The sequence below is a fragment of the Microtus ochrogaster genome, unplaced genomic scaffold, assembly GCF_000317375.1.
Source record: "Microtus ochrogaster isolate Prairie Vole_2 unplaced genomic scaffold, MicOch1.0 UNK19, whole genome shotgun sequence".
NCBI classification, from domain to species: domain Eukaryota; kingdom Metazoa; phylum Chordata; class Mammalia; order Rodentia; family Cricetidae; genus Microtus; species Microtus ochrogaster.
This window is the reverse complement of record NW_004949117.1, coordinates 4973737-4991009: the sequence shown is the minus strand read 5'-3', so window position 1 is coordinate 4991009 and position 17273 is coordinate 4973737. Positions and strand designations below refer to the sequence as shown.

The 17273-nt window shown below is 41.3% G+C and overlaps 1 protein-coding gene across 39 annotated transcripts in view; it reads left to right on the top strand.

The window, feature by feature from the left end:
• Positions 1 to 17273, top strand: part of Rims2 (regulating synaptic membrane exocytosis 2) — a 392861-nt gene that overhangs the window by 347660 nt on the left and 27928 nt on the right. The window lies entirely within an intron of this gene.

Here is a 17273-nt window from a genome sequence, read left to right as displayed (position 1 = left end):
GGCGCTGAGCAGGACTGCAGCTGTGCATGCAGAGAGGAGGAGCTGCTGAGCAGGTCAGCAGCTGTGCATGCAGAGAGGAGGGGGCGCTGAGCAGGTTGGGAACTCTGAATTCCAACCGTGGTTTTAGACTTTGTCCTATCCACCCAGTGAGAATTTGTTGTCTTCTTCAGGAAGATATTTGGAAATGTTTTTGAAATTATGTGACTTGTGCAGAGTGTGTGTACCCACATGAGCATAGGTACCTGTGGAGGCCAGGGGCCGCAGGTTCCCCACGAAGCTGGGCTTACAGGGAGTTGTGAACTGTAGGTCATAAATGCTGGGAACTGAACTGCGTTCCTCTGCAAAAGCAGTATGTTCTATTACTTGCGGAGCTATTCTCTCAGGCCTTGATATATGATTTTTAAACAACAAATTCTAGCCTAGGAAAAAACCGGCAAAAAAATGTGTAAAATGGTTTGAAAAGGAGAGACTCAAGGCAAAAATCCCAAGAAGGGATCTGTAAAGGAGTCTAGATGAGATACGGGGACTAGAAATAGATTTTAAAAAAGAAAGAGAGAGAGAATGCCTCCCATGGGTGCTTTCAGATCTGAGTTAGGGCTAGAGTAAATGGTCGATTTTATCTTAAAATCATGCCACTGTGTATTTGTCTTTTGGTGCCTGGCTTATTTTAACACCGTGTCCTACAGATTCATCCATACTGTTGAAAATGACAAGAATTCCCCTCTTCATATGGTGAAAAGTATTTCATTTACATATATGCTATATAATCCCACATTTTTGTCTCTAAAAGCGTCTAAGCATATATTTGCTGCACAGAATGTGCTTTACAGGAACAAGACCACATGATGGAGGGCTGCAGGGATGCAGATTGTTGTCTGCTCACAGGAAATAAGGGAAAGTGCCATCTCACACTTTAGAATCCATCCGTGCATAACAGACAGCAGGGCTTGCTTCCGTGTCTTAGCCATTCTGGGTAGCGCTGCGATGAACAAGAGTCTAGGATCCCTCCATGGCATGTTGCTTTTTTCTTGGCATGCATTATGAGAAGTGAGGATACTGAGTCATGGGGAAGTTTTGTCTTAATCTTTTGAAGAAATGCTACACTACTTTTTTTTTTTTTTTTTTTTTTTTTTTTTTTTTTTTCGAGACAGGGTTTCTCTGTGGCTTTGGAGCCTGTCCTGGAACTAGCTCTGTAGACCAGGCTGGCCTCGAACTCACAGAGATCCTCCTGCCTCTGCCTCCCGAGTGCTGGGATTAAAGGCGTGCGCCACCACCGCCTGGCCTACACTACTTTTTGTAATCTACATGTCCACAACAATGAATGAATGATTTCCCCTTTCTTTACATCCTCTCATGGTTTTCTTTCATTTTTTTTGTATAAAAGTCTTTTGACAGACATGAGATAACATACCATTTTAGTTTTAATTTTCATTCCTTAACTACTCTTTTAATACTAATTTTAATATTTCTTTTAACATCAAATTTTCATTAAATTATTGATAATTTGAAAACCATAAAAATACATACTGAACTCAATTTTTAATATTAGCATAAGAATTGATTTGAGGACATAAACATATTTTCTTCTACCTTACTTGTTTTATATATGGAATTTATATATGTGTATGCTCAGAAATACACATTTAGATTTATGGAAACTATTAATTGTTATGTGCAATCAATGATTGCTAATCTAGCTAGTGAAAACCTCTAAGGTTCCTCTGTTTTTCCAGAACTGCCACAGAATTCTCTATCTGGGATAGCATGGTGCCAAAGGTGCAGTCAGGGACATGAATCATTCCTCACCGCAGGTTTCAGTGGCATTAGAAATGCAAGATTTTGTGCTTCTTTTATATTTAGTTAAGTAGCTAGAAATTGGCACAGTTTATTCTTAATATATTCTGCTCTTTAAAAAATTATCCAGGCTTCTCTCCTGCACGCTTCAGATGATGAAAGTGAGACACATATGTTCACTTTTGATTGCTTCCTGATAAAGAGGAGATATAAAAGATGAGCTCAGAAAATTCATTTATGTCGGTGTATTGAACAAGTTATAAACGAATGAGCTAGGGCTTCTTAAATGTCAAAACATAAAATCTCTAAGTACAGGTTCAAAATACTAATGAAAACATATCAATTCCAAAAGTGAGTTTCCACTAGAATTATAGTCAGATGCTTGTTCAGAATTACAGAGGCTGGGGTTTCATTTAAAATACTTTCTTTAGGAGACTAATAAGCTAAATATGTGCTTTATTGATGTATAGCTCCTATATAAGCATGATTTACGTGTGTTTCATGTGTATACATACATGGATATGTATGAAGAGAAGAGTGTTCTTTTAAGAAACATTTTACAAATGTACTTTGTTGAAACAGAAAGCTTGGTATTTACTATTGGCGCAGACAATTTAATCTTTTCTTCATTATTTGTGATCAATTATATTTAAATTTTTTCATCTCAATTATTCTTAGGTGAAAAATACAATGAGTTCAATGGCATTAAATTTTCTCACACTGCAATCATATTTTTGTATAAATATGTCTTATAAAATCAAACAGCCCTGAATAGCCAAAGCTGAAGAGAACTGTAGAGCTAACACGTCCTCAGATCTAACCCCAGTGCTGTGACACCGCCACAGACAGGTGAGCATCCGAAGGAAACATGATTGGGAGACCAGAAACCAACCCTTGCCTGTGTGTCATTCAGTGGAGAAAATGCAGTCTCTGTCCAGCGGGGCTGGGAAAACTGAACATCCACTACAGAGAACCAGATAGATCCTGACCCAACATCATATAACAAATCTTATACCAGGTCAGTGTCTTTAGCTTCGGTTTGTGACTTCAAATTCAACCCCTTTGCTAGTCACGGGGCTACTGAACACTGTCCATGTCTTTGCGATCCTGCCTGGTTTCTGGGGCGGTGTCCACTTTTACCTGAAGTTTACGCTTTGTTTACAACCTTGTTCATAGCGCCCACCTAGAACCCTTTCGATTGCTGTGGTGTTCGTTCTAATTTCCCTGTTTTCACTCTTTAGTAAACCTCTCTTCCCCAGCCTCTCTCTCTCTCTCTCTCTCTCTCTCTCTCTCTCTCTCTCTCTCTCTCTCTCTCTCTCTGTCTTTCTTTCTCCCTCTCACACACTCTCTCTTCCCCCTCTCCTCTTCCTCCATCTTTGATGGTGACCCTCAACCACACTTATCACTAAGAGCTGCTTGTGCATATTATATTGCACTTTCAGTGAATTTATTTTTATTTTTGTTTCCAGAAATGCTACCTTTTAATAATAATTTAATACTTGATTAAATTGATGTCTTAAAGCATCTAGAAACTATTATAGTTTTATAGTTTATAAAATTATAGTTTATATATAATATATATTATAAAATTATAGTTTATATTAATTATAGTTCTTATTGGTCTTAGAAAGTATTATCAACAGAAAATAAAATCTCTTTTAATTTATAATAGCAATACAAAGTTTAGGCAGGATTATATTCCATTTGGTACCTGGAAAAGCCAAAGTCTACATCAAAAGTCACTCAACTATGGAAATTTTTAATTAATTAATTTTTCAACAGGCTCCAGCTATGCAGCTTGGGCTGGCATTAAACTCATGCCCCTCTGCTCATCCTCTAGATAGCGAGGATTACAGGACTATGCCGCCACAGTCCCCTCAATCAAAACACCTGAGATAGCTTCAAGGAAGAGTGACTTCCGGCAGCCAAGTCCCAGGATTTACTCCATGCTGGGCAGGCGCCTACACTGGCTCTGAAGTCATCAGGCTAGGCAGAAGCAAAGCAGGAGCTGTGGAAAGGCTCAGTGACCTGTTCTTCCAGATGATCCTCATCCACACATAGATGCCATAATCTCACAATAGTCCAGGTACAAATCTGCCAATCATAATTCCATCAATGAGGCCACAGCCTTCATAATCCAGTTATCTCTATACATCCAACCTGAGTCTTTGGGGCACATTTCAGCCCCAAACTATAACATCTATATTGAGACTTACTGCCACGGTCAGCTGAAGAAAGAGCAAACCGTTGATTTATCCAGTCAAACACTGATCGCTCAGATGATTGTAATGTTTCCGGAAGAGTCGTGACATGCCATGCGTTAGTCATATTTACTCTCAGATAACCCTCACAGCACCTGTGCAGTGGTTTCCACTCCTCTCTACTGTCTGCACGTGAGAAAACGAAAGGGCAAGGGTAGCCTTGCCCAAGTGTGCCTCACAGCTGGGACTGGACTCGGGGTACAGGCAGAGCCGTTTCCAGAGCTCACACTGTATTACTGTTCCATCCTGTGCAGAGGGAAGCATCTATTTCAGGGGGAAGACCGAGGAGTTAGCCAGCCTCGCTAGACACATGAGGAGACAGAAAAGTCGAGTGTAGTTGGCCACCAATCAACTCCCAAATAAAGACACGGAGACTTAATTATTCATTATGAATGCTCGGCCTTAGCTTAGGCTTGTCCCTCTAGCTCTTTAACCTAATCTAACCTGTTTCCATTCATGTATGTTTTGCCTTGGGCTTTTTACCTTTCTTTATTTTGTATGTTCTACTTTCCTGCTTCCTTCGTACCTGGCTGGCTGACCCCTGGCATCTCCCTGACATCTCTTTTTCTGTCTTCCTGAGCCTGAATTCCTCCTCCTACTTACTCTTCCTGCCTGGAAGTCCCAACTATACATCCTCCCTCACTATCGGCTGTTCAGCTTTTATTAGACCGATAAGGTACCCTAGGCAGCAACACATCTTTACATAATTAAATGCAGTATGTCTTTACACAGTTAAATCTTGTGCAACAGTAGAGACTATCTTGGTGTTGTGTAGAGGAAAGGAAAAGGTTTAGCTGTAAGACAGTGAATGGGAAGGTAACTCGAACATTTGTGCACAGTAGAAAGAAATCATACAAGCGTGTTTGTGAAAAGAAGTTTAATGACTTGTATAAATTCACATACATGTTTTTTAAAGACAACCGGTTTGCAATAGGCTAGGGTAAGAAGCAGAATTTCCTTTGAAGCCAAAGACTTCAATCGTCTCCTAAAGGTTCCAGAGTAGCACTAAAGACCTGTATTGTGTATTCTCTTGTTTGAAGGAGAAAGTTCTGCCCCACCTGGCCGTTTTTTTTTTTTTTCTGGGTCCAGTTCCTTATGGAGAGACAACAGCTTTGCCCATTTGCAGAGCTAGAAACTGGCTCTCTTAGTGAAGGAAACAGAAAGGGCAAAATTAAAACTGAAATGAATTTTCTTTAAATCTAGTCCAATAGATTTCGAAGGGCTGTGCAGATCGAATTAAATAATGGTGTTTGATTACCCCATGTCCCGGTCCCCTTGCTCTGTGCTTGCTCCCACTCCTTTATGTCCTAGGGAGCATGATGTCTTCTCCACAGTTAGCGTGTCTTTATGTCCCGGGGAGCATGATGTCTTCTCCACAGTTAGCGTGTCTTTATGTCCCGGGGAGCATGATGTCTTCTCCACAGTTAGCGTGTCTTTATGTCCCGGGGAGCATGATGTCTTCTCCACAGTTAGCGTGTCTTTATGTCCCGGGGAGCATGATGTCTTCTCCACAGTTAGCGTGTCTTTATGTCCCGGGGAGCATGATGTCTTCTCCACAGTTAGCGTGTCTCACCTCACAGCTTATGAGTCATGGGTGTTTCAGGAGGCAGCTGTAAGCTAAAGCCTTCCAGTAAATGACTCTTGTGCTAAATAATCATTCAATTATGGGCTGTTATGAAACCCTCCTAGCTGGAGGTATAGTTCGTGTCGTAAGACTGTAGAAAATATGTTTGGTAGGAATTGAGTGGTATTCATAGTTCTCTAAACTGAAATGAGGATAATAAGAAAAGGGCTGTTTAAAATTGAAAAGCACCTTATATAGAGAGTATTACATGACATAACACAAGATGCTCAGGGGGCAGTGGTGCTTAGTGAGCTCTTGAGTGACCAAGTCCACAGGAAGTCCTGTGATACAATAAACCAAGGAAATCGGACATTTCAAATGAGAAAGGAAGCATTTTTGAGGTGAAGCTGAGCCGTGGGGAGGTGAGGTTTGTCAGTGCAGTAGCAGGAAGTGGTCTGTTTGTCTTCTTAGAAATGGATCTTATAGAAAAGCTGGAGGAGGAAGGCCATTGGGCAAACAAACTTTTCAATAGATTTGACATCCTCTGAACTCAGCAAAGAAAACCAATTAGAGCATCAAAGTGAGCCTGAAAAGTAAGCGAATGGGACTTTCAGGTTTAATACTGTCAGGAGGGGCAAATATCTGAATGCGTGCAGGAATCCTTCTGAGATCACTAATAGAGCCGCCGCTGGCACTCCTTTGAACAACAGGGGGAAGCTGAAGGAGAAGAACAAACAAACAGCATAGGAGAAATCGTGGGAGCAGAGACCATATTTTCTTCAAAAACAGTCAAAATACAGTAGCGTTAGTTCCTTCCAATTCTGTGACTTGTGTTCACACTTTTATTTTAACACTTAGCACCCAGGGATGTCTGCTTCATGCTTCTGTTCCTGCTAGTGTGATCTAGTAAAAGAGATAGTCTCCCTGGTGGACCTCGTCCCCGGGACCTGTTATAGTGCCTCACACACCGTAGGTGCTAACTCACTGGGGGAAGCAGATGGGAACAGGACGGGAAGCAGTCAGCTCCGAGGACAGGAAAACTATCTTCAAGGCTTGTCCGAAACATCGCCTCCTTGTGGAGACCACGCTGGCTGCTGTACCATCTCACTCTCTTATTGTAGTATGGGCTGGTTTGCTGTTTTGTTGGTGTTTCCTCCTGGCCAGATTGTGAGTTGTGGGGACATAATCTTTGCTTTATATACTAACACATTTGAGGTACTGGAGATATAGGAATTACCTAAATATAAACGAAATTCCCCAAGAGTCTTTGACATATTTTATCAGAGAATATTCGTCGTAGCGGGTTTCATGTCATTTTTGTTCCAGGATATCATATCCTCTGACTGCATCCACTTGCCAGTGTTCTCTCTCCTTCTGCCACTCCCTCTCATGGTGTTCTTCCCAGGGTCCCTTTTATATTCACCTGAAGGATAACCCAGCACCTCCCATGTGTGTCTAAAAGGCACAGACAAGCGATGTGTGGAAGTATGTTTCTATCTGTTTAGACTCAATAATCAGATGGAAGGGGAATTTACAACCCACTTCTGACATGGATAATAAATGTGGGATTGATTCCAGTCACAGACCAATGAGAGGAGCAGGTGCACAGACCTTCAGATGAACTCTTTTAGGGCCGAGCAGGGGCTTCTGTTACTGTGCCTTTTTTTAAATACGAAAGAATGAGAAGTAGATGAACACACAGTGGAAGATTTGAGGACATTATGAAGGGAAGCAATTTGGGGAAAAAGCCAAATACCGAAACGATTAAAGCTCACATGACCTGCAGATATTTCATTTAAGTTGAGCCACCAAAAATAAGGCCAGATGGTTTGTCACCAATGCCAGCTGGATTGTGACTCGAAAAGCAGGGGATAAACCCGGACTCTCTGAATATGGCGGACAATGAGGGCTGCTGAGAAGCCAAGGACAATGGCACTGGGTTTTGATCCTACTTCTTGTTCTGGCTTTGTGGGGGCCTAGCCAGTTTGGATGTTCACCTTCCTAGACCAGGATGGAGGGGGGAGGACTTCGGACTTTCCACAGGGCAGGGAACCCTGACTGCTCTTCAGACTCGAGAGGGAGGGGGAGAAGAGGGGGGGAGGTTAGGAGGGGGCCAGGTTGGGAGGGGGGGAAAGTGGGAGGAGTGGGAGGCTGGGAGGAGGTGGAAATTTTTTTTTCTTTCTTAATAAAAAAAAAAGCTAAAAAAAAAAAAGAAAGGGAGAAAGGAGGCGTGGAGTTGGGGGAGGGGAAGAATGGGATAGTGAGGAGGATCTGGGAAGATGGTGGAGGGGAAATCATGGTTAGAATATATTGTACAGAAAAGAATATTTTCAATAAAAAATTCTCACCAAAAAAGACAGAATTATTCCCTAATATTTTAAGTAACTTGTTATGAAAACCCGAGCTTTGGAAAGCGGGCTGTGGAGAAAGCAATGGCTGTGTTGTCAGCATCCATGGTTTCCTACGAAGGCAGACTTGTGCGTGTGACAGAGCTCAGCTAGAACTCATTGGGAGATTGTAGTCGACAATGTTTAGACACCGTATTAACACTGACTGTTAACTTAGGCTTTAGTCAAAACGGAAATTCTCTACCACTGAACTAACTCAAGATGGAAACAGCACCCTTCAGAGAACGCTGGGTGCCGCCTTCACCTCTGCAGTACCTGGAATCTCACTGAGCTGTGTGTTTTCTAAAGGACAATTCAGGTGGATTGTTTTCAACTGGAAGGGGTATTTATATAAGTGGTTTGTTCCTTTTCCTGGCTTCTATTTTCCAGAATGCCACTGTAATAATTTTGAGAATATCATAAATCTACACAGAATTCAGAGCGTTCCTACTTGCCTGTGGGTCTTTGTCCGTTCCATTTTCTCTGACAACCTGGCATCTAGGCCCTTCTCTCCCAGGTACACAAGGCTGCCTGCAGCTGCTTTTCCTAACCCAGGCTCATTCACTGAAACTGACCCTTCACGGGCAGTTGTACATGCTAGACAGCCTGAAGGAAGATTTCTTAATATCTTAAGTCAGCTGTAGAACACTCATTCCAGTGATATTGGGTTACAGTTCTGGCATAGAAAATCGCCGAACCCAAAGAACATTGGCTTTTCAGTTACTCCTATTAAAGTAAAACTTCTGTGATAGACTTAAAGCTTACAGAAGCATTCCTCAGTGGTTGATAGTGTAATTCTTAATGTAAGAAACTAGGAATTTAAATAGGGCAAAATTGCAAACACCTTACAAGGTTCTAATTGTATTTTATTAGCGGGGTAAGATTCTGTGTCTTTTTTGTTTTGGTCACTGGGTAGGAAGAAAGTTTCCAGTGGACAGAGATAGCCTTCCATCCAGTCATGGTCACCGCTGACAGGTGTGGAGAAGAAAAAGGAAATAAATAACATTCCCGAGACCCTCGACCCCGCCTTAGGTTCTACTTACAGGAAAAGGCTGAGTCCTGAGGAAGGAGAACCCAATGGAAGAGGAAATGGAGCAGGAAGGTATCCCCTCCTATGCACTAACCCGAGAGGCTTCATCCTGCCGGGCGGCAGCAGGTGTGGCCTGTGGTAAAACAGGGATCACAGGCAGGCTCTGAGGCCATGCGGCATGTTGGCATCGTGCCGTAGCTGTGGAGACTCTCACACGGCTATATGTGGCTTCCGGCATGATACATTTTCTTTTTCAAAGATGATCTTGGCTCCCTCGTGAAGAATGTCTTGAGACAGGGGAGGAAAAGCCCTGGAATGGGTTGAAGAGATATGGACAGTCGTTCATTGTAGAATCAAAGTTTGCTAATGATTGGTAGAAAAAGATTAAAAAGGGGTGTCCAGATGTTTTTAATCTGAGCAATATTGGCTACTCATGTCATGTACTAAGTCTCTAAAGATAAGAAGAAACACAGATTACTTTGGGGAAAACACCAGACATATTATAGAGGTGACGTTAACTGGACTGCTCTTCAGAGTGGAGGCCAAGCTGCTAGATAGAGGTGCATGAAGATGTTTGAGTTTCCAAATGAAAATGAAAGAAGCCATGGGGGGGGCGGGGTGTGTGTGGGAGAGGAGGTCCCAGAGCCAGTTGCCAGGATGCACTGAGACATTGAAGGTATAGATTTGATAGAAGGGTGCAGTCTGAGAGGCTGGACGATAACTAGAAGGATGTGACCTTACACAGCCACAGTGAGGTCATGCTTTTGGGACCTAGTGGTCGGCTCTCTAAAGGCTGCTTTGCAGGCTCGTAGACCAGGACCTGAAGGACTTGGGGGGCTGACAGCAAGTTGGTCATTTTGAGTCTCAGAGAGAGCAGTTTTATTTTTAACTTCTTACATTTCCTTTGGCTTATTCTTTTCTGAGTCATTTTGTACCTGTATAATTTGTGCTTTTTGTGAAAACCAAAGTAATTTACTTCTACATTTCCCCTTTAGTTCCCTTATCCAGCTGAATACTATGCATTTCCAAATTGTGGATTAGAATGTAATAATCCTGCAATCTATAGAATTGGCCTCTTGATCTTTAAAATGTAGCAATTATCGTCACCAAAGCGAGTTTTTCTCCCTCCCTCTCTTCCTTCCCCACCTCCTCCTCCCTCCCCTCCCATTTGTTTTGATGCTCCTTATCTTCAGTGCCTCTGTGTTACATAAACTGTGTTCTAGATGCTCGCTGATCCTTTGTTTTTATGTGCATGGGCTTGCATGCTCTGTTTTCTTAGTTTTCTATACTTCTTAACTCAAATAATACAAGAGATTTAACCAGTGGCCCATTAGTAATTGACACTCCATTGCTTCATCTACTTCTACTGATGGAGAAATAGTTCTTTAATATTATTTAATATGAATGAGTGAGCCATACAGTCTACTAAACAATCAGTTGTCTATGTTAAATGCTTTCCGTGGAGACCCTTGCATGGGAATAATACATTGATGCCTTTTATGTATTTTTGTAAAATATCCCGTATACAGAAAAGCAAGAAAATTTTAAATTCTCAATTGAACTGGTCTTCAAAAGTGATCACTACTAATGGATGTGTTGTCTTTTGTCTTCTTTACGCTTCAAAATCTGTAAAATATTACTGAAGGGTTTCAAGATGTTTGGAGTTGAGTATATTGTTTAATATATTAGTATTTATATATAATATGTAGTTAATATTATATATACTTGAGAGGACTGCAAAATAGCTCATTTGGCAAAGTACTTGTTATAGAACCATGAGGACCTAAGCTTGAATCCCCAGAACTCACATTTTAAAAAAAAAAAAAAAGCCTGACCTGGTAATATATACCTGTAACCCCACCCAGGGCTTGGGTGGATACAGGGAGATCTCAGGGGTTCCTGAGAAGCCCGACAGCCTAGCCAAAATGCAAGTTCCAGGTTCAGCAGTAGGCCCAGTTTCCAAAACTTAAGGTGAAGAAGAGTTGAGGAAGCCACCCCATTGCCAGCCTCTGGTTTCCACATATGTCTGCATGGGCTAGTACTCAAACACACACACACACACACACACACACACACACACACACACACCTATTTCACTCATACACACACACACACTAACACACATAGAGAAAAGAAAAAAAGAAAAAACTTGTGGGAAATAACTTTATGAAACAAAATTATCATGAATTAGATATAATATCTAAACCTCTTAGGGACTCTTGGTGAAGTGTTGTTGTTGACACTGAGAGACATAAGCTTCTTCAGTATCATTTTCACAGTTTCTGTGTGTACAGTTGGCTCAGTACCTTTGTGGGATTGGTTCCTGGTATCTCCAAACCTCCATCTACAAATGGCCAAGTCTATGTAAAATGGTGTTGTATTTGCATATAACCTATACACGTACTCCAGGCTGACCTAGAACTTAACTGTTAACCAAGAATTGCCCTGACCTCCTGACCCTTCTGCCTCCACCTCCCAACTGCTAGAATTGCAGACATATGTCACCCTGCCCTGCTGTGAGTAGTTCCTGAGGGTCTCTTTAGTGTCTGTCTGCTCATTGCATGTCACATCTATGAGGAAAAGACCCATTCTACATGGTCATCATGTACTCCAGACTAAGAGAGAACTTAAGAGTTAAAAATGCATTATTATTGTAAGAATATTTGTTGAACAGATGAAGGAATATAAATTTTACAACAGATTGCCTTTGCCTGACACTACTTTCACTAGACGAGTTCCTTCTCCTCAGACTTCAAGATACCAACCTTACTGTGAAGGTATAAATAAAACAGATTATTTGGAGCCACTTTAATAAGAACCACACATTGAATCTACATTGTTCTTTCCTACTATGCAGTTTCAAATTAACAAGACTTGCAGGTTGCTCCTAGCAGCACACAGACATGCAGTGAGAGTCAGCTGGTACTGAGTAGATTAGTTTGGTTACTAAGTTATCCACTTGGCATGTCATTTTTCCTGCTTATCAAATACACTGAGTAGAATAAACTACCTTCATGCTGGAATTCACTTATACCCAGTCTAGGTGATGCTTGACCTTGGTGGGATGTTTTTCATGGACTTTGTTTTTCCAATATGCTATTTAAAATCCTGAATTCTTAAATATTTTGGAGAACCTTCATTTATCGCTACTGCTTTTGGTTTTTAACAACCTTAATGTCACAAATTTCCTATCTCTATATAGTGAACTGATTAAGTTGTCTCGGAGTAAAACTAGACATCTGCAAAAGCATCAGATTCCCTTTATGTTGGCATGTATCAAACAGTGCAGACAACTGGAGGAATTTATGTCTGGATGGTGTGTGACTTACCTGAACAGAGTGATCTTCAAAACCTTACTGCCAGGTATACTGGGGTGAACACATGAAACCTGGCCGGTAAGAAAAGGAGGAAAGTGAGACTGGACTTATCTGCAATTGGGGGATCCTATGTTCTCTGTATCCTTAATAGTAGCACATTTTAGTAACGACGTAACCACACATCGGTGAAAGGGGTAGATGAACCATGCATGACTAAGTAAGCCTCACCACGCATGTCTCAGATGCTGCATAATTTATGGCATTGGCACCCTAAACTCGGAAGATATTTATATCTCGTTGTCTACTTGTACAGAATGATTGCACCCACAAATTTCCGAGGTGCTACTGATCTCATGCTACGAGAAGTTGCTGGGTGAGACTCCTCGAGAATCTCCAGGGAAATCCGAACAGGAAAAGAGATTTCTTCCTTTACTTTAAGTGTTTGAGCACGTTCTCCTATGTAGACTTTGTATGAATTTATTAGTGAGGCTATGGGTGTGTGCCTCTTGCTTTTCTGTGTTTCCTTCCATCGTTCCTGGCTTATAACTCCTTCCATACTTCAGTAAAAAGTTCAGTTTCTTCTCTTCAAAGCAAACCCCATAAAGTCTCATCTCCTTGCTTTGAAGTTCATCAGTAAGGAAATCTGTGACCCTCTTTTTCTGGTAGCAGATAGGACCCCCGTTTCAGAAGGGATCTGACCTGTCCTCAAAGGGAACACTGAGAAACCTGAATAAGGAGAGGGTGCTGCCCCACCCACCCTGGCATGAGATCACACTCTTCCCATCACGGTTCAATATCACTGCCCCACTCCACGACTGCTTGTGCAGTTCAGTTTCATAGAAGCATGGAGGCAGTTTAGATGCTGGATAGCTACGCACATGGAGGGCGCTAACGGGTGGGGAGCTAAGAGAGTGCACAGAAACTAGGAGCTCCTTCCGTATTGTGTCCTGTGCATCTCTACCAACAGCGTTTGTAACGAGCCGGTACACCCAGATGTTTCCTTGGTTCTGTGAGCATCTAAGGAGGGGCTTGCAGAACTCCAATCTATAGACACCCGGAAGCACAGGTAGAACAACCTGCCATCTAAAATGTGGGGGATTGAGAGCATCTGTAGGCACTGAGCCCTCAACCTGAGCGATCTAGGAGTCCAGATGGTGTCAGGGAGGACAGTGCTGCCGTCCACTGCCGCCGAACTGGTTTCTATCAGGCTGCTGGGGAGACAATTGCACACTTTGCAGTCAGAGATGTAATTTGTGTTTGAACAGAATAGGAAGCACGGTTTGCATCTGAGCTGGTTTCTCCTTTATCTTCAGAATCACAGAGCCCAAACATGGGTTGGAATAGTGCAACAGAGCCCTGAACTCAAGTGCTTGGTTTGCTTTTAATGGTACTGAGCCTCAAACTTTATAGACTCACTGCTGGTTTCATTTCTCACTAACGTGTGTCTCCGCTTCCTCGTCTGTGTAATGAATTTGTTGGTAGCATTTCTCTCAGTGTTATGTACTTATGAAATGATTTTATGTGTTGTCATGCAGAGTTTGGGGGGAAAGGCTGGTGTCCAATAAGTCATATTTAATGTTAGCCACTGCAAGAGGGTAGGGATTTCTGTGCATTTTTGTTTGCAGTTGCTTCCTCAGTGATGCAACAGGTCTGGCACATGCATGTACCCTACAAATATTTACTGGATGAATATTTTGCTAATTTTGTCATCTGTGAAGTAGAAAGAAGCAATGAGAGCAACTGCCTCATAGTGTTTATCTTAAATTATGTATGGGAAGGGCATAAAGCTGGCCGTTGTCATCATAATTATTACTGTATGAAAGGGAAGTCATTGAGACTGATGTGCCCTCGCTGTGCCGCCACACTGTTCTCTGCATCTCACATGACCTTGATTTTAAGGGTCTTTCCGCTTTCATTCCACAGGTCAAATCTTGTCACCATGTTTAATCTTAATCAATAGTGTTTGGTTTTTTTTACTTCCATGAACAGGTTTTCTTAAGAGATAAATATAAATATTATCATGAATCTCACTACATAAATAATGAAACTATTGACCACTTCATCTTTTTTGTTTTTTTCTCTTATCATGTTTGAATACATTTTCTGTAGTTTTGGATTGGCCAGCTGCTAAACTGTAACATCTGTTTTTCACTTTTAAAATCTGCCAAATAAAAACTAAAAATACCTTTGAAAATTTCCAAAGTTTAGGCCTTATTTCTACCATATTGACATAAGACTAGGAATGAGAAAAAAAATTGTTCACTTCAAATTTCATAGTATGGTCTGGTATCTATAATATTTGCTATGTTTTATAAGGGAAGCAAATATAGATTTAACCTAACTCTGGAGGTAAAATAAGCAGTATGACTTTAAGGTTGGATTGTCCATATTTATATTTGGTGAAGAAATTTACAATACAATCATATTTATCAGTTATGCTTTCTGTGTCTTTCTACTGTCTTAGTTACATATGAGCACATGTAACATCTGTGACATGGTATGCAGACATTAACCTGAAGTCAGCCGTGCAGGTCACAGACCTGCACTCCCTCAGTAAGCATGTATCATACGTGAGCCTTTTCCAGCACGTCTGCACAGAAGGTACTGCTAGGGTTGATGCAACACTTGACATATCAGTGTGCTGTGTTTTTATAAATATATCTATAAAATACATTGGCCTGGAGTTATCAAGTAGCCTACTTTACTAGCCTATGCAAAACATTTCTGTCTATTCTGAAAGATGGTGTACATGTTTTCTGGTGACATTTTTCAAGATTTTATTTTTAGAAAGCAATTTATTATGTTTGTGACTCTCGATCTCTCATTATGTTTGGATGGATAAGAGAATTAAAAATAAGTTGGGATTCTGGGTTATAATATTCTAGATATATACTTGTTTCTATGTAATGAAATATAGTGGCTCATCATTTGAGAAGTAAATGCAAAAATATGTACAATATGTAGCTACACATAGACTGCATATGTGTGTGCTAACCATGTAGCTACACATGCAAGACTACATATGCATGGACCACATTTACATTGTGTCTTGGATTTGGACAATTTCCAATTTTATTAGTAGTTTGATTATATGCATTTTGAATTCACCAGGGATGACAGTAGATGTGTCTGAACAGAACAGGGACTAATAACTGGGCTTGATAAAAATGTGCAAACAGCTCACATATGTTGCTACACTCTGTGTTCCCAGCACTCAAGAGACTGGGGCAGCAAGATTCTAAATCTGAGGTGAGTCTGGGCTACATAATGAGACCCATCTCAAAAACAGAAGTGCGAAGAGTGCTAAATATCATTAAATACATATCTTTATGTGAAACTAGAAATATTTTTAAAGCAATTACGCATAGGACTAACAAAGTAGAATCCAATTTTCCTCAATAATTTCAGATTATGCTCTAAATTACCATGTGAAACTAGAGTTATCTGATCATGTTGCGATCCATCTCTGTATGTGTTCGTTCTTTTTACCTTAAACCCTTCTTCCCCCAAGTAAAGTAGCCTTTCTCCCTTGTCCTGAGTTTCCGAGCTGAACTCTGATGATTTCATTTGATTTTCATTATTTAAAAATTTGACCAAGAACTGCAAAGATGACTCAGTGGTTAAGAGCACTGCTGCTTTCCCAGAGGACCTGAGTTTGGTTCCCAGCATCCACATCAGGTGACTCACAACCACCTGTAACTCCAGCTTGGAGGGAATCTCATGCTTTGACCTCTGAAGGCACCAGCACTCAGATGTGTGCAGGCACACACACACTCACACATACATACATACATACACATACAAGCATACATTTACACACACTCACACACACATATACTCAGTCACAGAAGATTTTAAAATAAATGAATAAATCACTGGTGGAATGCTAGTCAGTTATTTTCAGCACTCACTGACATCATGACTGACAGTCCAGAAAATATAAGATGACTTTCAACAAATCCTTCCCGCTTCTATACGTCTGTGAGTTTTTCTCTGTTCCTATGATGGAATTTTTGTTTAACGGTAAACAGCTCCCATTCTTTCAATTAAACTGGTGTGTATGAAAACGTGTTCCTAGAGCTCTCTGATCTGCATCTGTTCTTTGTGCTGTTGATAGTAACAGAGTGAATACTGAAAAGGAGACTGGACTCCCAGCTGTGGGAATATTAACAAGAAAGGATGCATGTTTAGCTGAAAAACAGGAAAACTTGGTCTAAATAACAACCTTTTTGTTAGAGTGGCAGTTTTTTGTGCTGAAGGTTTTGCGTCTTTAGGAAGAGGTGAGAGTATTGTTCCGTGTGGGCATTCTCATCCCTCCTGAACAGCCATGTCTGACAGCCAAGCTTTAACCTATTCTGTGTGGCCCATCCCTTCTCTCTTGCTCCACCCTTGGCTTCTCAGCAGGAAGTCCATGTCCATGTCAGACACCAGCCTATAGGTCCTCCTTCCTACTGTCTTCAAACCTCTTCTCTTCTCACATGCCACCCAGCCAGTCACAGCTATGGTGTTCCTAGACCGCCGTGCGCCCGTGCCCTTGCCTCTATTTGCATTTATTTTCACTTTTAACATCATGTTGTCTACCGATTTATTGCTGCTTGCTAACTCCTGTCTTCTGGCAATACACACACACACACATACACACACACACACACACACACACACACTTCACTTTGGTCTCAGTGGGGGACTTTCTACTGCTTTGAAAACTGTTGTATTTAAGCATCTACCAGGATACCTGGCATTTGCCAGAAGCTTAATTAACTAACTGAACTTGAACATTTGAATCTCCTAGTACTTCAAATAAAAAACGTGTGTGTGTATATACCTGTGCCCGTGTGAGATCAATGTGTGTGTGTGTGTGTGTGTGAGAGAGGGGGGGGGAAGGAGGGAGGGAGAGAGAGAGAGAGAGAGAGAGAGAGA